The sequence below is a fragment of the Dasypus novemcinctus genome, chromosome 4, assembly GCF_030445035.2.
Source record: "Dasypus novemcinctus isolate mDasNov1 chromosome 4, mDasNov1.1.hap2, whole genome shotgun sequence".
Lineage (NCBI taxonomy): Eukaryota > Metazoa > Chordata > Mammalia > Cingulata > Dasypodidae > Dasypus > Dasypus novemcinctus.
The window spans coordinates 84,024,572-84,052,278 of record NC_080676.1 but is presented as its reverse complement, the minus strand read 5'-3'; the positions used below and the strand labels follow the sequence as shown (position 1 = coordinate 84,052,278).

General features: G+C 37.9%; 1 protein-coding gene and 1 pseudogene across 2 annotated transcripts in view; one reads left to right on the top strand and one right to left on the bottom strand.

Annotated features, from left to right (window-relative positions):
• LSAMP (limbic system associated membrane protein) overlaps window positions 1-27,707 on the bottom strand; it is a 1,652,779-nt gene that overhangs the window by 1,334,107 nt on the left and 290,965 nt on the right. The gene's annotated exons all lie outside the window — the stretch shown is intronic.
• On the top strand, window positions 12,524-13,451 carry LOC101434585 (LIX1-like protein pseudogene; annotated as a pseudogene).

Genomic DNA, 27,707 nt, shown 5'->3' with positions numbered 1-27,707 from the left:
AGGAGAGCAGGCCAGGTGGAGAAGCTTTTCGGGTCTCATTGGTGGTAGAGCCAACTTGCTGCCTTATAAGAGTAAGAGCTGCACTGTAACACTCATACCAAAATATTTTCTTTGGACTCTTAAACTTGTTTTAACTTAGTTCATTGTTTAGATGGGTCTGGAAGAAAGTATGTCATATTTCAAAGCTATGGTAATATCCATATCAAGTCATATTTATATTAGAAATGACAATTTCATACATTCTAATTGAAATTAGATATAAATAAATAACCCTAATCTGTCTCAAATTCAGATATATATCCCAGTCTGAAATTTGTCTAATAATTAGAGAAAAAATTAAAAAGGTAAATTTTACTCAGTGATGTTATATTTTGACATTACCCCTCAATTTTTCTGGAGATATAAATGTGCTTAATTCATCTATACTCTCCCACATACATTCTGGCAGAATCTCTGCATTATGACAGCAGACATGCATTAATTACCCAAATGTTGCTTAACACCATAGCACTAAAGTGTTTCAGAGAACACAGAGGGACAGAAGAGGTTTTGCTTATTGTTAATTCATGTATGTAACCAGTAGTTTGAAAGTTATGGGATGCAAATGTGGTTAAGTACTGAGTCTCAGGACACCTGTATTTCTGTTGTACCACTGGTAAGGGGGGAACCTTACCTTATTTATATTTATATATAAATATATATATGTGTGTGTGCGCGTATGTGTGTGTGTGTATATATCTATATCTATCTATCTATCTATCTATCTATCTATATATATATATCTTCCTTAACTCTATCTGTCATACTGCCGCAGACAATACCAATCTGATATGCCAGTTGCTTGCTCAGAAATGCTTGGATGGTCCCTAGTGCCTTCAGAATAAATGGAAATTCATTCACCTGGTGTTTTGAGATCAGGCCCAATTCTTACCACCATCCTTTCCTGGAGTTCCCCAACCATGCAGTTCTCATTCTAGCCAGGGAAACACAGGCAGCACCCTATCACTTTCTTACCTCTACTACTCTCTTCACAAAATTTCTTATTCGCATAATCCTCTGTGAAGCCCTGTCCATTCTACCAGGTTCCATGAAATGTTCATCATATGAAGCTGCCCCCGGTACCTCTCCTGTCACCCCCAGGCAGAAGAACTATGCCCCACACCATACTGCACCTCCTTTATATTAATCCCACCAACACCACATCCTATCCAGTTAGGTGTATAGAAGCCTGTCTTCCTCCACTAGATGGGGAGGTCCTTATGACAGAAAGCGTAACTGAATAATTTTGGGTGTTCCAATTCCCAGAATAGTGCACCTACCAGTTGCTAAAGTAATATTTGTAAAATCAAAGGCTTCATTAAATCCCATTCAAAGAAACAATCAACAGCTCCATTTTATGCATTTGGCATTGCTCCATGGATAACAGCTCAGATGTCTTTAAACTATGTCTCAGTTTGCCAGGGCTACTATGACAAATGCCACATGCTGATGGGGTTAAGCAACTGGAATTTATAGTCTCATAGTTTTGGAGACTAGAAGTCCAAAATCAAGATCTCGACAGGTCACACTTTTCCCCGGAGTCCACAGCATCTGGTACTGCTTTACCACCATCCTTGGGATTCTTCAACTTGCAGGTCTGCCTCCTTCACATGGAGCAGTCTCCTCAATTTTTTGTGGCTTTCTCTAAACTCGGTCTTCCAAATTTCTTTGGAAATTTGACTGCTTCCGAATTTCTTTTGCTTTCTAAGGACCAGTAATATGGATTAAGGCCCATCATAATTGAGTTTGGCCTCATCTGAATAGGATATTCGAGGCTCCTATTCACAACTGAACCCACATTTTAATAAAAACATCTTCAAAGATCCTATTTACAAATGGGTTTACACCCACAAAAACAGGGATTAAGACTTGAGCATTTCTTTAAGGGCACGTGATTCAATCCCCAACACAATACATTGTACTACATCTGCTTGGTGCTTTATAATTCCCCAGGAGCAATGGTAGAATATATGACAGGAAGAAAAACATTGAAATGTCAGTTGCCGGAAGGCAGAGCTTTGAGGACACTGAAGGCGCTTGGGGATGTGTTCTGTTGTCTTTCGGCAGGAGCAGTTACAGTAGGCTTTGGTAAGGAAGAGAAAAGCTCAAACATGCCTAATTTCCCCATTCCTAAAGCTTCTCTTGCTTGGCAAAAGCTCCAGATGTGTGGAAAGGCCTTTGGGACGCCTCTCTCTCCCGCTGCCAGGGAGCTGCATTCGCCGTGCGTGATACAAGGCCCTACCTCCACCCCTCCCCGGCGGTTACATAAAGATGAATCGACAATACATGTAAAACAGCAGAGGTTATCTATGATACCAAGGATGTTTAATAAATGAGCACATTCAGTCCAGTCCCTTTGGGGGAAGAAACAATAAAAATATTGACAACGGGAATTGATGTTCTCTCTGTAGACATTCATAAAGCATCTGTAAAAACAACCCCCACAATAACATTTGCCTTTTCGTTCTCTACTTTGAGTACCCTCTTCTGACCATGGCTGCTTTACTTTCACCCTGGACTCCGTAGCTGAATGCAATAACAAGAGCTGATTCAGAAGTGTAAACTAGGGAGATGAGAAAACTCTGAGTTGTTCTGCTGAACTGCTTAGGCAGCGAGAATCCCGCTCTGCGCGGCTAGGGGGAGCCCGAACACAGTTTATTGCTCTGTGAGAAACTGAATTTATTTAAATTTTCTGTCCAGCAACTCCTTGTCTTTTGAAATATCCCCTTTCTTTGGCTGAGGGAGAAAGTAGGCATTACTGATTGGAGGATGGAAGAGTAGACACAGCAGAATTCCCCAGATCTGTTCTAGGAGGAAAGTGTTTGTGTGTGTGTGGGAAGAAATAAGTTGTATCTGCCCCTAGCAAGCATAACCGGAACGATCATTTCGTGGCTAGAAAAATTAGAAATTAAAGATGAGGATTGCACTGCAACTGGCCTGTTTTCTCTACCTAACCCACGTGTTCTATTCTAAATTTGATAGTTTTGTGATTTTTCCCCCCAAGTTGGAATCGTAATTACTTTTATACTAAAAAGCATGTGATTATATATGTTTTTCTTTCGGCTTTCAAATACAGTACCAAGATATGAATGAGTTTATAACATGCAATTTTATAACAATATCCCTAAGACAAGTAGGCTCCAATCAATTCCTAATTTACCAACAAGCAGTTTACAGATTGGTTGTTTGGTAGTCTATCCCCTTAGAAATAATGTTTAGGGTCCCCAGCAGTAAAAGTTTCCTTAATGCACAATATGCTTGATCCTAACCTGAGAATTAAAATAATGTAGTGGAATCAGTTCATTAACAACGTGAACTTCAGCAAGTTATTTAAGCTGACTGTCCATATTTCCTACTTTAAAATGGGATAACAGGGGGGTATATGGGGACCTCATTTTTTTTAATGTAACATTAAAAAAAAAATAAAGACAAAATATTAATTACCAAAAAAAAATGGGATAACAATCCTTCCTATTTATTTGAGCTATTTTGAAGTTTAAATGAGAACACGGTTGTAAAATGCTTGGCACATATAAATGCATATATTGTCAGTTAACTAGGACCTGACATAGTGTTTGGGGTGAAATGAATACTCATAAAAACATTTGTTTAAAAAAAAATGAACGAATACATGAATGAATGAATAAGAAAAATTCCGCATTTGATAATGTCTCCTTGGGAAACAATCCAGGATCACATTTTCCTGAATGCCTTCTCCCAACACCTATACTCTTGCCAACATGAGTGGAAGTAACCTTCATTACTCCTTGAATGGCCATTTGGACATCTTCAGCTCTACTTCATTAGGCAACTCCAACGCCCAGGCAAGGATGAAGGCTGTGGATGGAAACAGGAGGTGTGATTGTCTTTGGAGGGTTGGAGGTGGTCAGTGGTTCTGGTTTAGAGTAGAATAAGGAATAAAAATAGAAGGTTTGAGTCCCCCAAATTATAGAGGAAAGAAAGAAGCTTATATTAGGGATATAAAGATATGAGCTTAAAAGGGAGAAAATAGCATGAAAGACTGCATGAGGTGGAGGTGAGAGGCAAGGCTATATATAATTAAAAAGTTCTGAGAATGCAGGAAAAAGACAAACGGCATGGGTAAGGGAAGGAATGATATGCTGATATAGGGTCTGCGGTGATGTGATAGGCACAGCAATAGGCTGAGATATGTGCATATAGCAAGCAAGAGGTAAGAAAAAGGGGCAGAGGCAAAAAAAATTCCCTGATGTGGTCAGGCCTAGGAACTGTTCAACTTCATACGCGGGATAAACAACAAGACAGAATCTAACTATGTTTGAACAGGTGGTCCGGGTGGGGTGACTATCACTGGTTGCCAAAAGGTGTCAACCCCTGAGGGTGGAGGAGTGTCAGTGACATATATTCAGGTGGCAAAAGTTAAAATAATACCAGGTTAGGGGTAAAGCTGTAGGGGAGGCTACGCAGGCAATTGCAGAAAAAGGAAAAGTAGAATCTCAATTGGAGGATCAAAGTCGAGGGAGACAGGCTGCTCGGTCACCAAACTGGAGCAAAATCCCATTTTCAACTAGAGCGGCCTTGGCCTACCCAACTCTCCCTCCTTTGAGCCCTAAGGATCAGGCATCCGGTTCCTGGTCTGGCTTCCAGAGCTGTCAGGGCATCTCCTGCACGCCACTGTTGCCATACTCAGGGAAGGATCTAAGCACAGGCTCAGGCTCATTTTGGGAGACCATATTCTCCCTCGATCCTCTGAGAAAGGCTTTCCTGGAATCTTCTTCATTTCCCCCTTTATCTTCTTTCAGAGATACACATTCCCCTGGAGCAGAAACTAGATTTCAGCCTGAAGCCTGTGCCCAGCCTTAGTCATCCCATGCCAGCCCCCTGCAAGAGGCAGGAAGGACCCAGGCAAGATCTACCTATTGCAGAGGCAGAGGACTCCCCTAAATGGGAGTGTTTCCCCAAGGACTTCCCCGTTCATTAACAGTATGCATTCCAGAACATCTTAATTTTAAGTCGAGAAATTTCACAGTACATCTAGAAAAATGCTACTAGCCATTCAGCACATAGGATTGAAGAAAATGATTTGACGTTCTTTGCTTAGCACAAAGAAAACCTCTTCTGGGTCTGGTTCATACGTATTTATAATGAAGTAAAGTCTGTTTCATTTTGACTTCATGGTATTTCATGTTCCCCTACAAGTGGTGCTTGTATTGGTGCCTAGTTCAGCACTTGCATGAAGGAGGTGATTGATACTCATACCTTATGTAAGATTTCTGGCTCAATCTGCCATTCGAAACAAGCAGTACCAAATAAATTTTACAAACACTTCCATTGTTTAGAATTGTAAAAGAACTGAATGAAAATTGCTGAGATATGTGATTTCTCTAAGGAAAGTTACTGGCTCACAGAATTGCATGTTTAAATCATGTGTCCTTTAGAATCCTGAAGATTTTTGAAAGATATAGAAATATCTAGTTCACTGAACACCTCACCATGTTTGAGTTTTTCTATTTAGAAAGTAAAATCTGCTATTTAAACTCACGAAGATTCTGAGAGAACTAAGGAAATACCAAGGACGGGGATGGGGGGGGTGGAGGGGTGGGAAACAAGCTTACCCAGACTTACGTGCGTGAAGGATTATATATATGCAATTATATATATATATAATTATGCATGTATTTAATATATACAATTAATTTGAGATTTTTCTTTGACTTATCAGAGGTATAAAATGAGTTTGTACATGGAAATTGGACCAACGTGCCTAGGTTTTAGTTTGAAAGTTCACAGGTTATGTGACCTTAGTCAAGCCACTAACCCTTTCCGAACATCAGTTTCCATGAGGCTTTGATTGGAGATTTCAATTGAAAACACCTTACTATCAGCATAGTACCTTATAAATGTATGTTTTGCTAGAGCCTAAATAGATGCAGGAACATATAAACATACAGTTTAAAGACATTAAGCCACAGGGGGATTTCTTGGTAGCATAAAAATGCTGAATTTAGATTCCAAGATTAGAATATAGAGATATCCAAAGTAAATGGTATAGGGCCTAATGTAGCAAATAAGAACATGGATTATATATGTTAGAAAAATGTTAAGAATTTTATCCTCCCACCCAAAGAACAAGAAAGGACTTATGTATTTTTAAATTCAGAGAAAATAAAAAATAAGGGTGGAAATAAATGCTACCCATAATGCATATTCTTATATTAACACATTTCCTAGAGACATTCAGGGTTATGTTAGCAAAACTAGGACAGACGAAGGGGATGTTTGATATGGACCAGACGTATCTGTGTTTTGTTTTTGTTTTTGTTTTCCTTCCTGTAGTAGAAGGATCCTGCCTCTGCCATGGCCCAGTCTCAATTTACAATCTGCTATAATCCTTCTCCTCTCTATTCCTACCTATTGACCTCTCCCTTTCCTTTAACTCTAGTTCTTTTTACGCCCACGGCATAAAGGTTAAAAACTATGACTGGTATTCACATGAAGCGGCTCTATAACCTCTAGAGCAAGATACCCATTTAAATCATGTGCAGCCTCTCCTACAATTCTAATAACTCTAAGAGACTCAAAGAAGTTAAGAGCTGTGTTCAATTGACACAGCTAGTGATAGACTCAAGACTGAAATTCAGACCCAGTTGAAGTTAGTAAACATAAATTCTTCCCCAAAGGTCTGAAAGGAAGAATTCTAGGGGCAAGGAATTTGAGATGGGGCAGGAAAACATAAAAGGGACAACCAAGGAAGTGTTAAGTGGAAACAACTCCTTTTTTCACCTTCATTGCTTTTCTGGGATACAATCTCAGGCATGTATAAGGAAAATGACAGCCTAGCAAAAGTTAGGCTGATAGATAATGCTGCTTGCCTCCCTCCCTCCCTCCCCCTCTCCTTGTTTCTTTTCTTCCTACTTTCCTTCCTTCCACATTTATTAAGCCTCTTATATGTGCCAGGCACTGCAGTAGACACTGGTGAGGATGTTCTGGTAGACTATAGTTCCTATGTTCTCCTCTGTTATTTCTTTTACATATGATTTGAAAAAGGAATGCTTCTGGCCAAATGCTAGGATCAGATTCTCTCTCTTCATTGTCTCTGGACAGGACCACCCATCCACTCTATTAAATAAAAGCTCTTCCTACAAGTCAGGCAAATATGTGAATGCAGTAAAAGCTTTTTTAAGAGTTCTAAACCTGGATATGCATCACTAAGGAATTGTTCGATGAACTTCATTTATTCTGTCACCTCCCTGAAACTGTAAATAAAAGTGTTTGTGTATATTTTTCTGAAAATAGATCCATAAGATTTTCAAAGGGGTCTATGATCTAAAAATATTAAAATCCACTGAGTCATTTGAAGGTAATAATTTAAAAATTTCTAAAATTTCTTCTTTTATAGACATTAATATTAAGGTTCTTTCTCATACACCATTTGATTTGACGATAATCAAAATTGTGATGGTCATAAATGAAGATTACTATCATTAAGTATATCTTGATGGTAATCTTTAAAGTTTGGCCTGTCTCAACATGATATAAAAAGAACTGAGATTACTCAGAAGAAGGGACTTGTGTAAGATTTAATTTGCAATGTATATTCTTTAAATTAATATGGTATAAGCTATATTCAGAGTAAAGTCTTCTTATGCATTCACACAGCATTAATGTGTGTCTTTTGGGGACTGCTTGGTGACCAGGTGTTTCAAAAAACAAAACTTACCAATCATTTTAGTCAGCTTTGCTTCCTACAGCCCCATGTTAATGACTGGACTCATGTATATTAGTATCTTACTTAGAGTTGATCGACCACACCATGTATAGTAATAGTTTAGTGATATCAGTTGGTACAATGTGCCTAAATAGTCCTTTCTATATTTATACACAGGGGCAGGAGATTCATAGACTCTCCTTGCCTTGTCAATGCAGTGGTGTATAAGGAGCCTCCAGGGTTTGCTGTCTGGCAGAATTAGCTGGTCACAATCTAAAAGGAAACTCTGGAGGCTGAATTCTGTCCTGGAGACAGAGATGCACTTGAGCCTGTCGGGATGATCACCCTTTTACAATAGGGACATCAGACTTATTCAATCCAAAAGAGAGAGTATTGCAAAAAGTAGATTAAGAGCGCTATAGCCTTGAAGTTCTATGAATAAAAATTAAATTCCTCATCAAATGGTTTTCACATTTGAAGTGCAATTTCAGGTGGAAATACTAAGTTAATGATCCTGAATCTTGATTTAGATGTGAAATGGGCATTGGAGCTCTCAGCCTCCTTATATTGATGGCATATTGAGGAAAGAAACTGAGAATAGCTTATAGGAGAAAAGCAAAAAAACAAAACACAACATACAGGTCAATTAAATCATTGGTACACTCAACAAAATGTATGTAATCCACTCCAAGCATATTTATCCAAATGAAATGGTAACCTATATTCACATGAAGACTCTTAAATTTACAGCAGCTTTATTCATTACTGTCCAAAACTGGAAATACCTCACATGTCCTATTAGTGGGAAATGGATAAACAAACTTTGATACATTCATATAATAGAATACTACTCTGTAATAAAAAGTGAGTGAAGTATGATATATGCTATAACATGGATGGATCTCAAATGCATTAAACTAATTAAGAAAAGCCATATTCAAAAGCCAGATATAGTATGTTTCCACTTATATGATATACTGGCAAAGGCAAACTATGGGGAAAGAGAACAGATTTTCTCTGCCAGGAGTAAAGTGCTGGAGGATTCAATTACAAAGGGGTAGTACAAGGGAGTTGGTGGGGGGAGGGAGGGTGATGGAAATGTTTTGATTCTTCATTGGGGTGGTATGATGATTCTACACATTTGTCAACTATATACCAAATAAGTGAACTTTACTATTTCCATATTGAAAATACGTTTTTGAAAAGTTGGCAATAAAGTATTCTAAGTTCAAAAACAATTTCATTTGGCACCTTCAATTTCTTACTCTGAGAACAGTCCTGAGGTGCAAAAGCAAACAAGACAAAACATAAATACAAAAATCCCTCTCCTTGACCTTAAAAGTCAGCAACTGATCAGCTAATTAGTTGCAAACTAAATAGCAAGACAAGTTTGTGGGGGGTGGGAAGTTTTAGTGGCAAAAATAGAGTTCTGCACCATGTAAAGTATAAAGGAAATCAATTATTACAAGAAGACGTTTTCCCTTCCTACTCACTTTTGCCAGAAAACTATTTTCGTGGCTGCAACTTTTGCTACTGAAACAAAAACAGCTCCCAGATAGTGAAGGATTAATCCCAGGTTTCCCACAGTTGCGCCACTGGCTGTCTATACCCAAGTACAGTGTGAGCCTGGTGGCACCATGGCCTCCGCCTGAGCTGCCATGAGAATATAGCCTCTCCCATCTCCCCTCCTTTCTTAGCTATCCTGATTCCACAAACTGACAAGACAATTCTTGCAGATCTCACGATGTTAGTGATATCAGCCAGAGAGCAGGTGAAGCGAACAGCTTCTAGGGACCACAGAAGGGGCAACTGGGGCTCACTTCTTCATCTATGATGGACAAATAGTTGATAGTTTTAAAAATACCTAAACTGTACTTTTTGTGGGCTTCTTTTTTTCCTTTTCCGTTTCCGTTTCCTCCATCCCCTGGGAGCCAACAGAGCAGTTCCCTCCCTGCCTTATCTCACTGACTACAGTAATGAGCTCCAGGGGGACTTCTCTACTGCCTTTGAAGTAACACGTTTCTCTGAATACACTTTGAAAATTTCTCTTCATACGTTGTTTGTTTCTTGTTTGCTCTGACTGTCTCCTTGTAGGGGGGTCTGACAGCTGCTGGGGGGAGGGGCAGTCCAACATGACAGTTCTGAAATGTGTAAATTAGACAACCACAAAAACACAAACAAAACAAAATAAGAAGGAAAGGAGAGAAAAACGCAAAATCATCCAACCCCACTGCCAGAACAGGAGTACAAGCCCTTGGGCTGGAGTTGCTGAAGCATCCTGCAGACTGCAGGCTGAGGAAGACAGCCAAGGACAGTGGCAGCTGGGATGCCTGAAAGCTGTCACAGAGGAAATGGCCTGCTGGAGACAGGTTCTTCTGGTGAAAACAGAAAGACAGGCTGAGGGGAGGAGCAGAGAGGAAGAGAGACTCTGCCCTTCACTCCTCAGGATTTTAAATGCACAAAGATCCTGCATCTAAAAGAGTTCAGGGTCCCTGCACATTAAGCAGGATGAATACACAGCACATCCATTTTAATCTTTACACTTTCCACATGGAAGGATCTTAAAAAAAATTTTTTTTTAGAGATTCAGGAGAGGGAAAGGAGATTAGATTTAGCATTTAGGAGGCACAAGGCACAAAGGTTATAAAATGCAGGGAGAAACCTGTTTTAGATCCTTGATTTAGACATTCACTCACACTCAGGATGAAAGAATTGAATCTCAGGCTACAGGAACTATAGTCAACCAGCTGCATTGTGATTTGACAGTGTGCAGTTTTGGGAATATAAAGTAAACAAGATTGTACTGGTCCTTGAAACATGAAGAGGGCGGTCCTTGAAACATGAAGAGGGCAATCCTCTCCCCAGAAGACCGAAGTGAAATAAGAAAACCAGACCAACAAGCTCAATCCATTATTACTGGGCTTTATTTTCATGAAAATTCTTGTCTGAGAAGTAGCATTTGATTAGGAAATGTGGGCTAGGGGTCAAGGACCCCTAGGAAAATGTGTGATGCTCTGGCAGAATAGCAGAAGGCAGGTAGACTGATATTTTTCCAGTTGTAAGGACACTTGGAGCTTTCAATGTGTTCTCATTTCTGTTTTCCTGGCTACTTCTGAACACTTGTCTGTGGTTTTGTAATCACAGCTCAAAGTCAACATATCTGAACATGGGCTTCGGTCTTCTTGATTCCCCTTGTGATTTCCCTTGCCTACATACTGCATCAGATTTTAGAATCATCCTGACTATGACTTCTCTTTCTTGACCTCCTGGCCCAGTCAATCATCAAGTCATATTTATTTTTCTTTTATGAGATATTTTACATTGGTCCTTATTTTCTTCTCTGGCAGTGACCTCAGTCCATATCAATACCTATGTAAATGCTGTTGATACCCCTTAAATGTCATCCCCGGTTTTCTTAGACCCTTCCCTACACTTCAACTCGGTTTTCTTAAATCACTGCTCTTATGCCTGATCGCAGGTCAGAAACTCCTAATTATTCTTTATTTCTATGAAAGAAAGACAGCATTCATCAATTTGGAATTAAAGCCAAAGCTAGACTCTTATTTCCCCTCCCATTGAACCTGGGCAGGTTTGTGTCTGCTCTGACCAATAGAATATGGCGGAAGCAATGCAATGGGACTTCCAATGCTAGGCCCTTCTCACCTCTGGGAAAGCCGGCCACCATGCTGGAAGTCCAGACAAGCTCACGTGTAAAGACAACATGAAGAGACCACATGGACAGGGCACAGGGAAAGGAAGGGAGGCCTTCGCCGACTTAGCAGCAGCAATCCTGTGAATGAATGGGCTTTTACGTGTTTCAGCCCTTCATCTTTAACTCCTCCTGCTGAAGGTCACTATGACTAAGAGAAAAATCATCCCGACTATAATCTTGTCCAAATTCTTGACCTATATAAGCTGTGTGAATAAGACATGGTTGTTTTTTAACCACTAAGTTTTGGGATAATTTGTTATACAGTCATAGTCATCGGAACAATTGCCAAACTTGGCACAAATATTAGAAAATCAAATTGATCACAAAACTTGGCACAAATATTAGAAAATCGAATTGATCGCAAACCATTTAAAAACTTGAAATGGCAATGGAAACCACCTTCCTACTTCTATGTAAGTCCCACAGCCAGAGAGTTTTACAGGGAAATCTAACTTTCAAAAAAAAATAACTTATTCTGAATATTCTAAAATCAGATACAGTACAAAATGTTAACATTTTCACTTATGAGCATAGATGAGAATTTCCTATGTAATAAAATACTATATCCCCAAACCCAAGAGAGTACTAAGAAAACAAATTTACCAAGCAATGTTTATATTGAGAACTAAAGGGTTGTTTAACATCAGAAAATCTATTAATGTAAGACACCAAATCAGTAGCCTAAATGAGAATATTGCTATGTAAATTAACTCATACAAACCAATAGCATTCATCCATACCAGCAAAAGTAACTTAGGGGCTATTCATGATAATTACAAAAGCTAGAAAATATCTAGAAATTATTTTGATCGACAGTGCTGAAGAAAATTGTTAAACCCTACTGAAAGTCATAGAGGCAGATTGAATAAATGGTATTGACACCTTGTTCAATGGGATGGAATGACTTGGCTTTGTTAAAGGGTGTGTATTACCTGTAAATTACTCTAGAAATTAAATTTTTCCGCCCGAATTACTAGCAGGACCAGTAGGATTACTTTTAAGAAATTCAACATATGTATTCTAAAATGTATACAGGAGCTCGCCAGGCTGGCGGACTCCAGGAGGTGGCTCAACCAGCAGTCAGGATGGAGACGATGCGGGCCCAGCGCCTGCAGCCTGGAGTGGACACGGGCGGGAGGGGCACTCTGCGAGCACCGCGGTCCCCAGCGGGCCCCCCAGCGGCCCCACCATCCCCCGCACCGCCCCAGCGCCACCGGCCGCCTGGCTGTGCTGCGGGAGGCGTAGAGGCCGTGCTGAGGAGCTTCGCCAGGCACACGCGGGGCGATGGCCGAGTGAGTGTGGTGGAGGCGCTGCAGCAGTTCTGGCAGATGAAGCAGTCCCTTGGGGCTGACTTGAAGAATGGGGCTTTAGCGGTTTTGAGATGGTGCCTACCAACAGCCCTCTCTATGTCTGCTATGTCACCCTGCCGGGGGGAAGTTGCTTTGGGAGTTTCCAGGTTTGTCCCACAAAAGCTGAGGCTCGGCGGAGTGCTGCAAAGATTGCACTAATGAACTCTGTGTTTAATGCACATCCTTCCCGGAGAATCACTGATGAGTTCATTGAGAAGAGTGTCTCTGAGCCTTTGGCATCTTTCAACGGCAACAGGGAGGAGGCTGACAACCCAAATACAGGGACTGGTGCCTTCGGATTCATGTTGGAACCCAACAAGGTCAAGTCAGTGTTGGAGTTTCAGGAGTTAATGACAGTTTTTCAACTGCTGCACTGGAATGGCAGCCTTCAGGCCATGAGGGAAAGACCGAGCTCTCAGCAAGAGGTGCTGGCTCATTATTCACCCCCAGCCCTGGATGATGATATTCGCCACCAAATGGCATTGCACTGGGTGAGCCGGGAGAGAGTGTGCCAGGGGCACTGTCTAGAGAGCTGGCCTCCACTGAGTGGGAGCTGGATGAAGCCTGGCTGGGAGGCAAGTTGCTGTGCTTCCACAAGGAGAAGAAAGATATTCTCATGCTGGCTGCTGGGCAGTTGGGCAACATGCATCCTTCCAACTGTTAGGCACATACTCATATACTCCCCACCTTCTCCAGGCCAAATTTTGTGTGTCTTCTTTTTAAGATTTAGGATGATTTCTGTAAATACTTTCTCAATTTTATACTTAAATATATATGTGTGTATGTGCACACACTTGCAAATTCTACACCTGGATTCCTATTTGCTAAGACATCCTTTTTTTTACTTCCAGTTTTTGAATGTAGTTTCAATTGAAACATCCCCTCTCCACTATATTAGAAGAGAAGGACATCTTTGAAGCTTTGCTAGCTTCCATACTCCCAGCCTAAGTCTGTATAATCATTTCAGTAGCACAAAGCAATTGACTACGTGTTCATGTCTCCTCCTTCTTTTAAAAGAACAGAGAGCCTGAGTAAGGACATGTGTCCTGCCCTTACCCTCATTATTGCTCTCTCTTGAACTCAAACAGGGTATGAGTACGAAGCATTTGGCTTTGGTTTTTCTTGAGCTGGACCTGCTTGGTACCAGCACCACCCTACTCCTTCCCTAACTCCAAATGCTACTTTATTTCAAGGCTTCTTTATTAATTATTTGGAAGGATCTGGAAAACTGGTTTCTTATGTTTGAATCACTCCTGATAAACTGCCCAGGAACAAGAGAGGAATTATAAACACATTATAAATTCATGGGGCTTTACTACCTAAGTTGCTTCTGGGGAGTATCTATACCATATCAACTTGACATTTCCGGATGCTGTCTGTACTACAGAAGGGGATATTGCTTATCTTGCAATATTCCCATTTCATTCCTTCTTTGCTCATTCAACCTAGTTAAGCACTTAGACTTCCCTGCCTGGAGAGATGGGAAGAAGGTAAAACACATCTCCCTCTTTGATCTCCACCCATTATTTTGCTTTTCGGAAACATTTGTCTTATTTGGTGAAGGCCATGTTCTTTTCACTCCCTCTAAGTTACTGCTGTTTTCTACCTTAGATGTTTATAGCTTAGATTCTCATTGTTTTCTCTTTTGTTTTTCCTTTTCCTCTACTTTATTAGAGCATGAGTTGATCAAGAAAATTAGATGAGATTTTGATATTATGGCATTTCCTAATTGGAATCTTGGGAGACTGCAGATGGGGAAAGAAAAGCAATGATCAACTATTTGTATTTTTAACATTGTTCTCTTCCCTCACCTCTCTCCTGGGTGACGTAGAAAGAAATGATCTGAAGTATCAATAAAGTGTTCTCCTTTTAGAGAATTTTTTGGGAGGTTTTCTAAGATATATTTCCCCCTTCTTTCTCTGATGTCTTTTATTTATATTGCTTAGTGCACTTTCTAAACTGAGTTTAAGAAATTTAGTGCTCCTGCAATTGGACTTGTCCATTTAACAATTATACAGTGTTTGCTTTTAGAAATAGATTGGGAAACAGTTTACAATTTGCTTTTTTGGATTACATAGGAGTAAGATGAAAGGCAGTTTTCTTGCTTTTGAAATCATCTTGGTAGCCAGTACTTAAGGGATCCGAGACGAGGAATACCACTGTACTTATATTAGTGTTTGTAAAGGGCTTCCTTGAATTCTTTAAGCACCATCTCTATATTCCAAGAACCACACATAGGGCTGGAGTAGAAACTTGTACTCTGCATTAAATAAGTGTGTCTATTCTGTTTTTATTAATAGTTGTAATCCAGAAATCATAAACCCTCCAGTTTCTCCTATGCTCTTTTTTTCTGGAAAGAAGTATTTATTATGGGATGTGAATTGTAGGAGGAACTTGCCAAATACCAAACCAATAAGATCCTGAAGAACTTGAGAAAAATTGTTCTTTGATATGTCTACTTTTGGTGTTAAATATTTTACTTATCTTTTCAGTAATTTTTATGTGTTTGATATGTATAATTTTATACAATTAAAAATAGATTTTTGAAAAAAATAAAATGTATACAGAAAAAAAATCATGGATTACTAAATCCACTTGAGAAAGAGATCAAATATAACCTTATTAGCATTAGGTTATAAAAGCTATATATTAAGAACAGCATGAAATTGCCACAGAAATAAATAGAACAAAGGAGAATAAGGAGCTCATAAACAGGTCTATATATATATATATATATTTATATATATAGAGAGAGATATATACATGAAAAAATAGTAATACAAATACATAAAGGAGTAATTACGTAAAACATATTTAGGGGAAAATAGGCTCATTACATGGAGAATAATAAAGTTGAACTCCTAACTTAAAATATGGACAAAGGTGAAATCCAAATACATTTAGGACCTTCATGGGAAGCAGATGTAGCTCAAGTGATTGGGCTCCCATCTACCATATGGGAGGTCCAGGGTTGGATACCAGGGGCCTCCTGGTGAAGATGAGCTGGCCTGCATGGTGAACTGGCCCATGTGAAGGGCTGGCCAGTACAGAGAGCTGGTGCAGCAAGATGATGCAATAAAAAGAGACACAGATGAGAAAAAATAAGAGATGCAGCAGACCAGGGAGCTGAGGTGGTGCAAGAGAATAAGTGCCTCTCTCCTACTCCAGGAATTCCCAGGATCGGTTCCAGAAGCTGCCTAATGAGAATACAAGCAGACACAGAAGAACACACAGAGAATGGACATAGAGAGCAGGCAACGGGAGGCCAGGGGTGGGGGGAATAAATAAATAAATCTTAAAAAAAAAAACCTTCATGTGAAAAGTTAAACAATATTACAACTGGGGGAAGGGTACATGATTTTTAAACAAGACTCAAAAAGCACAGACTATAAAGCAAATAATAAAATAATTGTTGACTTTGATTCAACTAGAAATTAAATATGTTTATTTCAGGTCACTTGGTAAGGTTGAAAGGTGACACTCTTTGGAGGATATTTATGACATTTAAAATCTTAAAAGGATGAATATCAAAAACACACAAGAAATTTCTGCAAATCAATTAGACAAAGGCCAGAGACTCAATAAAAATGGATAGAGAATTTTAAAAATAAGGTTCACAGAAAGGAAAACTCTTATGTGTCAAAAGAACACAATGAATCAGAAAAATACAAATAAAAACTACCTTGAGATACTATTTTCCACCCATCTGGCAAAAAAGAAGGTGTTGGATAATAACAAGGTTTTCAGGATTATAAGGGAAGTAGAATAAAATAACAGTTTAAGGAGAAAAAGGAGCAATGTAAAATTCCTGACAATTGAAGGTTTTGTTTAGGTATTTTAGCCTTTTTAGAGTAATGGTGATTAAAATAAAAAAATCTCTTAGAAAAATGGTTGATCCCAGAAGTCTGGAGCAGAACATTTATAAGATGAGCCTCATCCTGTCTGAAAGAAAGGATATGATTTTAAAGACTATTAATAGGGTTATATCAAAAGGTCAAAATCCCAACTTAAAAAGACTTCCATGGCCAAAGATGGGAAATTTGGAGAATCCAAAAAATAATGAATGCAATACATTCAATACATTGAATGCAATACATTGAAGTCCAAACACTCAGAAATAATATTTGTTGTTTTTTTTTTTTAATTAAAGGAAAACAAACCTTCATCCATAATCTTTGAAGGTTGCTAGGGCAACAACTCATTATTCTAAACACTAATAAAGGGAAGGATCCAGCATTTGTCTTGCCTTTACTTTAGAGCTGTTTGTCAGGGTAAACAAATAGTTGATAAGGAAAAAAAAAATCTTCTTTCAGGAAACCCCTGCTAATAAATGCAAGGAGAATGATAGAATTAGTGCCACTATTTTGCAAGCTTACTGAAATACTGGATGTAAGAATTGTCCTACACAGATAATAAAGCCATTTGATTGGCAGTTGGTGAATTTTAAATTGATGGATCAGGCTGACACTCCTGAACCTATTGACTGATCTTACCCTCACTAAATTGGGAAAGCCATTATGTGCTTCCTGATGTGATACAAGAGGAGGTACAAAACATCTCCCAAAATGTATGAAATAAATAAAGAATAACTAACTAACTAACTAAATAAATAAATAAATAGATTCTTGCTTCCAGCAATTCGGTGGAACTAACTTTTCATTTATGGGAAATATAGAGGAAGAGAAAAACATTTTAAGCAACACCATAAAGACACAATCGTATCCAGAATGGGGATTTTTATACAACAAAAGAACTAGTTCATTCAACAAATAAATGGCATGGAAAATACAAACAGAATGGAAATGTTATATATCAAAAGACTCAAGATGAAACAACCAAATGTAGGATATGAAGCTTTATTGGATCCTTAATCAAATAAATCAACAGAGAAAAAAAAAAGAAACTTTTGAAAAAAGCAGAGGAAAAAGAGAACAAGGTAAATATTAGAAAACATTGAGGAATTATTATAAACTGCACTGGTTGTGACATAATGGTGTTTTTTTTTTTTTTGTATGTGAGACATATTTTTTAAAGTATTTGTTAATAAAATTATATGATGCTTGTGATTTGCTTTAAAACATTCCAAGAAATAGAAAAAAATATTTGAGGAGGATATATATTTGACAAGAACGGCAGAATGTTGATTTTGTTTAAGTGATGGTGGTTCATTATGCTATTCTATTTTTAGGCATGCTTGAAAACTTCCATAGTAAAAAGTTTTTTTAAAATAACTATTGTTTTGGGATTCCACTGGATACATTCAGAGAATAATTCAGCATTTTTATTTTAAAATATTTACAAATGTTAGAAATGATACTCTTTACAAATATTTAAATGTATAATGGAACAGATTTTGATGTGTGAAATTAACAATGTGCAAGGAAATACATAATTTTTCAAATTCTTTTTTGGAATACATGAATATATAATTTTGAAGATTTGTCCTAGAGAAATTCTTTCGCAGATAAATGACACTTCTCTACTGACTGAGTTGGCATCTCAAGATAGAGATTAAAAAAAAAAAACACCTCTCACTCTCATAGGCTCCCTTATAGCTAGGAGTAGCCATGTGACACATTATTGGTCAATGAGATGAAGAGCTAATCATGTTGGGAAATTCTGGGAAATATTCCATAATGAAACATGATAAAGTACTGTCTTGATGCTCTGCCTCTTACTTCCCTGCCCCTTTCTGTAACTTTTGTGTAGGCTAGTGGATTCCAGATATGATTCTTGAAACCACTGCAGCCATCCTGTGAAAAGAGGAGAGACACTGTCTGAAGATGAGAGGAAAAGCCAGATGCTGTGCTCTCCAGAAGCAGAACTAAGGCAGAGTTTAGAGATAAATATCTGTGAGAGGAAAGAGGGGAAAGCAAAGGAAGAAGTCAACCTCTAATGCAGTCTCCACAGAGCGTTCACTAAAATGCAGACCAGATTTCCAGTCAGAATGCCCTGCTTGGGCCAAGCCTTAACCAGCCTCAGCCTCACTCTTATGACAGATGTGAGCTTTATGGGGAAGGCATGCCCCGGGGCTCTCTCCGCAACTAAGTAGACCCTGCAAGAGCTGACTGCTGGAGAATGCTGAATGCATGCCCCAGAGTTGAACTGCCAGTCCTTCCTTGAAGGGGGAACTCTTGGTAGAGTCACCAAGTCTATCACAGTATCTGAGTTCTTGATATTACTGTTGAGCCTCTGAACAAATCTTGGAACACTGATTTCTCATGCTAACCAGGCAAGAAGGTGTGTGAGAGTAGGAGTGGTTTGAGATGAAGGTAGTTAAGTTTCTGTGAGTCCTTCAATATGCCTGGAGCTTACCCTGTAGGATGGGTGTGATATGACAGCAGAGTAAAAAGTAACAAGGTCCAAATCTTAAAGGGTCCTCTCTGCATTACTAGGAAAGTAGTTATGATCATGTTCCAAGGTGCCAAGGTCAACGGAGACCCATGAAAGAGTTTTAAGTAGTCTGATCAGATTTTCAGTTTTGATAATCACTTTGTCTTCTGTGGATTTGGATGACCAAAGATTTGAGGCAGGCAAAACAGGAAAGAGAAATTGTGCTATGCATTGAATAGTGTTGCTAAGAAAGGAAATTAGTAAATTTATCTTCTGCCTGGTGTTTGTTTTTACATAGTAGCTGATAGAAGGTGCATACCCAAAAGGGTAAGATTTGCCAGAAGAAAAAGAGTAGGAGTCTGTGGTGAACCTGGAACATAGTACTTAAAAGAAAGAAAGAAAAAAAAAAGTTCAGTGGGTTATGGATCAAGTGATAATCTGGGTGACTTCTGTTTATTAGAATTCAGTTTTCCAAAATATTGAAAAATGTATGTGAAAATAAATGCATTCATTCATGTGGGAAATTTGTAACATGCCTACCATGTGGATGAGCTAATCCTTTAAAACCAACTTTATTGTTTGCAAGGTGCTTACTCTAGGAAATCTTTCTTCTCTTATCCTCAGTATCTACCTCATAGGCTTGTTGGAAAATTAAATGAGAAAAAGTGATGTAAAGTATTGGATATTTAATAAATGCTAAAAAATGGAAGCTGCTGTTATTGTATCATCCAGGACAGATGAAAGTAAAACTTTTAAGAAGACAAATTATCAACATTTAAAAGCATAGCAATGAGTATACAAATAGTGTTGCTTATAAAGAAAAGGGTAACTTTAAAATTCATAAATCTGAATAAAGTACATATGTACCTTTCAGACATGTACTAAGAAATGATTTGCATTTACAAATGCCATACAGCTTTAATATATTAATAATATCATTCAATTATGTCCAATTAAATCCTAGTATCTCTTTATTTTCACACCAGACTCTCGTTTATTTTCATGATAAATATGTATTCTAGAAAACTTGTTTGCTAAGGATAATTTAAGTTTAAAGTGAAGCTGTTTATTAGCAAACTTCAGTCTGTGTGCAAAATTGATAAGCTAGAAAAGTTATATACAGGGCTTTGAATAGGAAAAATAGCTCCCTGATACAATTAGTGAAGTATGCATTGGCACTGTTTTTAAAAAAGAATGGACTAGGCATATTTTTTTACTGTCTTTCTTAAGTCAGCCTAGAGCAAGGGCTCCAGGGATGTGTGCTGGATTCATGTATTGTCCACACAATTGTACGTTCTATTATTATTTTAGGTCAAAGTACAGAGGAGGGTTGACCAGATTTATAGATGACACAGAATAGGAGGGAAAACGATTATATAGGATTTAAAAAGATTGACAGGCTGGAAAATGGGTTCAAACTAATGAGATGTGATTAAGTGTGGATTAATGTAAAATCCTGCATTAAGGTTTAAAACTTACAGAATGGGAAAAACTTGATTTAATCAGACTAAAGTCTGAATTCGTTGACGTCAGGACAATAGAAAATCATAGTTCTCTGTTGTTGCTTAAAATCTATTATTATGTTGAAATACATTGATATAATTCACTTAGTCCACCAAATGTATAGGGTGTCTACTATTTCCATGGATTTGTGACAATTCTGAGAGAAATTCAGAGACTGTAAAAGGCTTAAATTTACTAGATGAAGAGATAGAATGGTCCCATTGTACCCTTCCTATAGCTATTGCCGGCTTTGTATGGATGAGGCATGGTGATGTGCATGGGGTGGAAACATTAACAAAACACAGTCACCACCCACAAAGAGTCTGTAATTTATTATAGATGATAGGATGAGGGAAACTTTTTTTCTCAATATTGAGATTTTATGCTTATTACAAAGTACTTCTGCTCAGGGAAATCCAATATTCACTGGATGAATTAATCATATACTCACATACCCATACACACATACGTTCCTGCATAGAGAATTCATAATTAAATATTCAGAGAGTATAGCTCTTGTCATGGTAAAGAGGAAGGCTGCTTCAACTTGGTATCAGTATGGGTAAAAATACCCAAAGAAATTCTATTTACAGGTATAAATAGGTCTCAATTCCTCAACAATTCTAGATGAATGTTTCTACTTGCCCCTCATATTTTTTGTTTGTTTCTTTCTTTAATCCTCAAGTTTTGTTCAACTAAGTTGATTTCTGGAATGCATTTTTGATTTTGAGAAGAGGGTCTTTAATCAATCTGGCGATTTGCCTGGTGAATTGCTAATACAAAACCTAGAAGTGAAATAATTAACTCCATCTTGCAGTGCAAATTTTTTTCTCTGAGATGATAATTCTATAAGGTCAGAGATTAGCTGAGTTTTGGCAGTTCCATTTTAACCTTGGATCCTGTTGTCATAGACCTTGCTTTCAGGCAACTTAATACACATGTAAATCCTGTGTGCAATCACTCCATATACAACTGTATAGTAAATCTATACATAGATTTACTATAGTCCAATGTCATTGTCATGCTTTATTTATAAAATTGTGCAGTCATCCCTACAGCTTCCTTATACCTTTTTTTAAACAATTATGAATAATTATAACCAAGTGCTTTCCATATGATAACTCACTTAATCTCCCAAACAAGCCTATAATATAGGCACTGTTATTATCTCCCAATGCTATTTTAAAAGTCTGTTGTATTTTGACACACAGATCCTCACATAACAGAGTTTTATTGGAAAACTGAAAAAGATTGTTTTGTACTAAGGGCATTGTGTAGGGTTGCTGGGGGATCTGTCACATGATTTTATGGACTTTAAAAATTTCAATAAGGAGGGATTGAACAGGGTGGGGGAGAAAGGGAAAGTGAAACACATTCCAGGTAAAGATAAGGATGAATAGAGCACCGAAGTGAGGAAATGCAAGGTGTGTAGGAAGATATCCAGAAAGTAGGCTGGAAATCAATCACAAAGGTCTTTGAATGCCATGTTAAGGACTATGGGCTTTATTCTGTAAGCAAAAACAGGGGATCTTTTCAGGAATAGAATGACTTCTCCTTCCATATATAAAATAAACAAAGAAAGCACACACTTTGTTAACCACTGCCTCAAAGTCAAAAGTCAAAATGACTTCTGACTATTTGTAATAATAAACTTTGTAACCAAAGTATGAATATGCAGTATGTTATTCCTGCACAGGAATAACAGTCACCATTATTCAGCATTTTCCATGTTCTGGGAACAATGATAAGTGATGCAGGAGTATGATCTATTTATGTGTCTTAAGCCACAAGGTAACTTAGATATAGCGGCGTTAAGGATCAATAAAAAGGTAACACCATTAGATATAATAAAGTAGGAGGAGAAGTGTCTGCAATGTAGAATGTAGAATGTATAAAATTAATATGTAGCATAGTGTTTCCAAGTTGGTGACATGGGTAAAGGTGTCTAGATTTAGAAGCCTGGCTCCACCACTTAATATATGATCTTGGGCTGGTTCCTTGTAACCTCCCTTAGTTTCCTCATCTTTAAAATAACGGTAAAATGGATCTTATATAGTTGATGCAGTTGATGAGGGCTGTTGCCTGGTTCCTGTCGGTCTCTGCTCTACCAGACCTCCGCTACTTCCTAAAAAGGACGAGGCTTCTTCATACAGTAGCTGCAGGACGGAATTCCAAGACAGTGAAAGCAGAGCTGCAAGACTGCTAGCTGCTTAGGCCTGGAACTCCCACTGTGTCATCCTACCACATTCTCTTGGTTCAATCCACATATTCTGTTCAGATTCAAGGGATGGAGAAATAGGCTCCATTTCTTGATGGGAAGAGCAGCAGTCACATGGCTAATGGGCATGCATATAGGGTATAAGAAATTTGGGATTTTTTGGCTGGGGGTTCTACTATAGTAAGTTAGGGAGGTGGAGCCGGAGCCTTAGGTTAAGGAGGAAGTACTTCTGAAGGGCTTTAGGAGGGGAATGACAAAACGATCAAATTTGCTTTTAGAAGATTACTCGGTGTAAAGTGTGGACAATAGAAAGAGAAAGAAAGACTAGGTATAAAGAATCCATTAGGGTGTAATTGCAGTAATCCAGGTAAGAGGATGGTGGCCTGAAATAGGGTAGTGGCAGTGAGATGGACAGAAGTGGACAAAAGGAGAAGCTTTTAAGAGATATGGAATAAAAAGACTTGACAAATATGATTGGCTTTTGGAATAATAAGACTTGTTAACTTTCCCTTTTTCACATCACCTGAGTTAACAAATCTACACCAAACTAAATAATGCCAAGGTACTACAAGTCATGGGTTTAAAAGAAATATAAAAGAAACAAATTAAAGTTTGCTGAAAATGGGAAGATTCAGCTGCTGGTGACACTTATTATTGTTCAAGTGTCCAGTGATACTGCAGAATGGTAGAAAATCTATTAAGAATTACTTGATAGCATTCCTTTACAATGCCATTTTCAATCGGACTTTAATTTACATTTTATAAATTATGCAATATTTTAGAATGTAAGTGAAATCTTTTAGTATTCTAAAGTACAACACAGTATTTTTGGCAGCTTAGCATTTTGAACATATAATTTCACATTCCCTGATTCAGTAATAAGCTTTCCAAAAGGTGAGACCTACAGAATTGTTGAAATGAGTTATTCCATCTCCTCGTCATTTTTTTTTTTAAGTAATTTCCACATTAAGTACTGTTCACATACAAACCATAATGGGGATGTCTGATATGCCTGCAGTAGGTGCCTAAAGTAAGTTAACATTTAATCAGGAATGTTTGTTTTAATCCTTATAGCAATATTAAAGGTAAACATTCAGATGGCAATTGAAATGGACTCTCTATATTTGTTAAGAAATGTATACTTTATTAAGCCAGGGAAAGGGGAAAGGGTCTCTTGTAAATATCTCATTAAAGTACTCGGAGACTCAGTAAGTGGTACTTTTCCAAATGAGATCAACACAGACCTTTTAGGATTGATATAGGTCTGGTGTGGGTCACTCTGAAACAAATGAAATAATACAGAAGTGCATCTTCTAAAAGTTTGCTGTTTATGGCATAGATACAGTCTTAAGTACTGGGGGTAGGGATGAGATAGGCCATTAATTAAATGTAGAAATTATATTAATCCAAATTACATTTTATGTGGGTTAAGAATAGAGAAGGAGATTTGGCATTTGTATCTGGCAAGATAAGGTGCTATTCCACAGGAATTTCTTTCCTACTTTGACCATTGGGAGAGATTTCATGAATGAAGCAAGGCAAGATTTTATAATATATCTATTTAAAAGAAATTATTAGAAGTCAAAAATGCCATAGATTAATCACGACAGAGGACACTATGATGTATACAGTTAAAAGAACAGGAGGGGAAAAGAAAGAATATTAAAAAAAGAAATGGGTTAAAGACAAAAACTTTTTTTTTCAATCAAGTTTGCAGGGGCTTGTGGATTTTGGTGGGCCTTGCATTTCAGCAGGTCACTGAAGGGGCAGGATTGGAAGACATCCACCCATCAGGCCAACCAGGCTGCCACGGGGTTAAAGGACACTCTTGAATTTCTCCTTCACCTCAAATCATTTGAAAAGTCAAGTACCTTGAGGCCATTGGACAAATAACTGATTTCCCTCTTGATGTAATAACATTTCTTGAAAAGTGTTCAAAGTCAGAAACTGTTAAAGGAGTGGTAACAAAACAAACAGCAGGGGAGTAATTTAAAAGGTGATGGGAAATCAAGTGAGGAGCAGCAAAGGCAATCTGATGTTAGCTCATCTTATTTATTCGCTTTTCTCCTTTCAAACTTTCCAGGCATTCAGCTTTGCGTAGGACCTTTTCTACAAGTTCAAAAATCAGCTTATGGGGGGAAAAAAAAGAAAAGAAAAACCAACTCTTTCCCAAGGTTCCTTGATCCACCCCCATCAGATCAGAATGTGGTCTAAACAGCATATCACAAAAGAGAAAGGAGGAAGATGAGGACGGTGATGAAGCAGGAATCACAGTGGCACAAAACTAGAAAAGGACGTTTCTTCGCTTAATAAATATTTATTGCAAGTGTCTGCCTATTACCTTTTATAGATTTTTATACACAGTCTGTCTTTCATTTTTTCATGCCACTGTTTATTCAAGTCCTGAAAACCTGAAAAGAGCACGTGTCAGGTGAATGTTGATTCACATGCAAATTGCCTTTGCCAAACTTGCCTTTAAGTAAAAAAAAAATTGGAAATTTATTACTTTCTTCATTAATTCCTTTTTAAAAACATTTTAATATTAAATTTCATTTGTAAATAGAAAACACGTTGCTGGGCTTTTGTTTTGCTACAGTTGCCTCTCCCTGTGCCTTCTAGAAATCACTGTGATAACTGCACTCAACAAGAGGAGCACTGCCTTCCTCGGCTTGTTTTCACCATCTCATTTCTGTTTACGGTGGGATCCTGAGAGAAGTAACTCCTTGCCCCAGTTCCCTTGTTTGGTTTACATATATCTTGGGAGGAGTCCCTGAAGTGCCTATCTGAGGGGTGTGCTGAGATAGGAAAAAGCCAAAGAAGGAAAAAAAGGAGGGAGGAAGGGTCTAATAACAAAAGTAATGATTTCAATAACTCATGGTTAGGAAACAATTTATTTCCAGTCTCCCTTCCACTGGGAAATGTGAAGTAGCTATCCTAGTTTTATGAGTATTACAACCTAGACCAGAGTTGGGAACAAATGCTAAGATTATGGAAGGCATTGGGTAATCAACAAAACATTTTATCTGCATTTAAGGTTTTCAACAAGAGGGGAAAAAAAGCCACTAATCAGAGAAAGATGTGACCTTACATTTTCCTGAAAGTTCTGGTCTGTGAGTTCTTCCCCTTGCCCCACCTCCTCCCTCCCCTCCACCAATCCTATTCAATCCATTTCCTTTCAGAAGTTTTGCTTCATCCTATAGGAAGAACACACAGTTTAAATGATAAACTATTGGCTTGATAAAAAGAAGGAATCCTTTTTGGCTAGAGAACAAAGGAGAAGGAGTCTGTAAAGAGGCTCAGGTAAGAAATACTGAAATGCTCATAGCTCAGAAACAAAGGAATAATTACCAGGAAACATTTAACAAGGAGAAAGTATTGGGGTTATGCTAAATAATTATAGCAACACTTTTGAATTAGCAAGAGTAACAACAACATTATTTTGGAATTGAAGAGGACAATAGACAATACCCATCTTCATTTCATAAGTCAGCCTCACAGCTGCAAACAAATGGTAAGAAATGCCAAGACTTACTGTTTGGTGGATTTACCATAAAGCTAATGAGAATTAAGCACAGTGACTTAATTCACTTGTGCAGACCCGAATGAGTGTGGGGAATAGTGGGGTGTTGCCTAGTGAGTGAGGTGGGGAAGGGAGACGAAGTTTCAAATAAGAAATATTTCTCTATGAGCTCTTTGGGGAAAATGCCTAAAGAGGTTTCAGAAATAAGAGATGTGGATCTCGAAGCCTTAAGTTACTTGTGGTTGTTTTATTTCTAAGTCAAAATATATATTCCCATTCATAAATTCTTTTGTATATGTAACCTTATATTCTTAACACTTCCATCAATTTTATAAACTTCATGACCCACAAAATCTGAGCCACTCTTGCATGTATCGTAAGAGATAATTCTCCTTTATGAGTTTAAACTGGTAAATGTATCTCCTTTGATCCTTAAAACATTTTTAAGTTTATCCATTTCAATCAAAGAACTGTATTTGTCAAGATGTAGAAATATATGATGGTGATGGTAGCTCCACATGTGATTGTAATTGATTCCAATGAAATGTACATTTAAGATGGGAAATTTTATGTTATGTTACCACAATTAGAAAAGTAATTCTAATGTAATCAAGTTTCCTTACCACCATGTGGTGTCAGCATGCCTAAAATAGAGTGTTTGTCCTTGCTCCAAGTGTTAAAATGCTCACAACAGGGGGGTGGGGGTGGGGAGGTAGGGGTTCTTACATTTATAAAGTAGTATTAAATTATGTTTTACGTGTTTACAATGTTACAGTCCTTGTTTAAACCAATCATGGATTTGATAGGAAAAAAATCCTTCTTTTTCCCTTGATCTTTCCTTAGGTGGATGACTTTACTAGTGATTAAAATGAATTCTAGGGAATGTGAAAAATTGTAATTAATGCTTATCACTTCAGTATGACTTGGGGAGGGGGTCATTGGGACCAAGGACTGTGTTCCTAGGACTCTGCACATTTTTCAATGTTTCATGCTTTATAAAAGAATAATAACAACATGAAGAAAAACCAAACATTATCATTGTTTGCATTATTGCTGAGATTAGAAAGAATTCTTCATCCATTGAAAGATTCAGAATTATATAACCTGGATGTATTTAAAAGCATGCAGATCTTACTCGAAACAAATTAGTTAATAAAATTTGGAAGAAGAAAATCATTGCAGGCTTTTGTCAGTATGCTGGCAATTTCTTTCTTGTTTTAAGGTAGGCCGGACACCCTTGTGGAGCTTTTAGATAGATCCACTAGACTTTCTTGGGCAAAAAAGAAACGTACAGACTCTGTATACTAAACAGACCGTTGGCAATATCTAAACAGATGTTGGCTGTA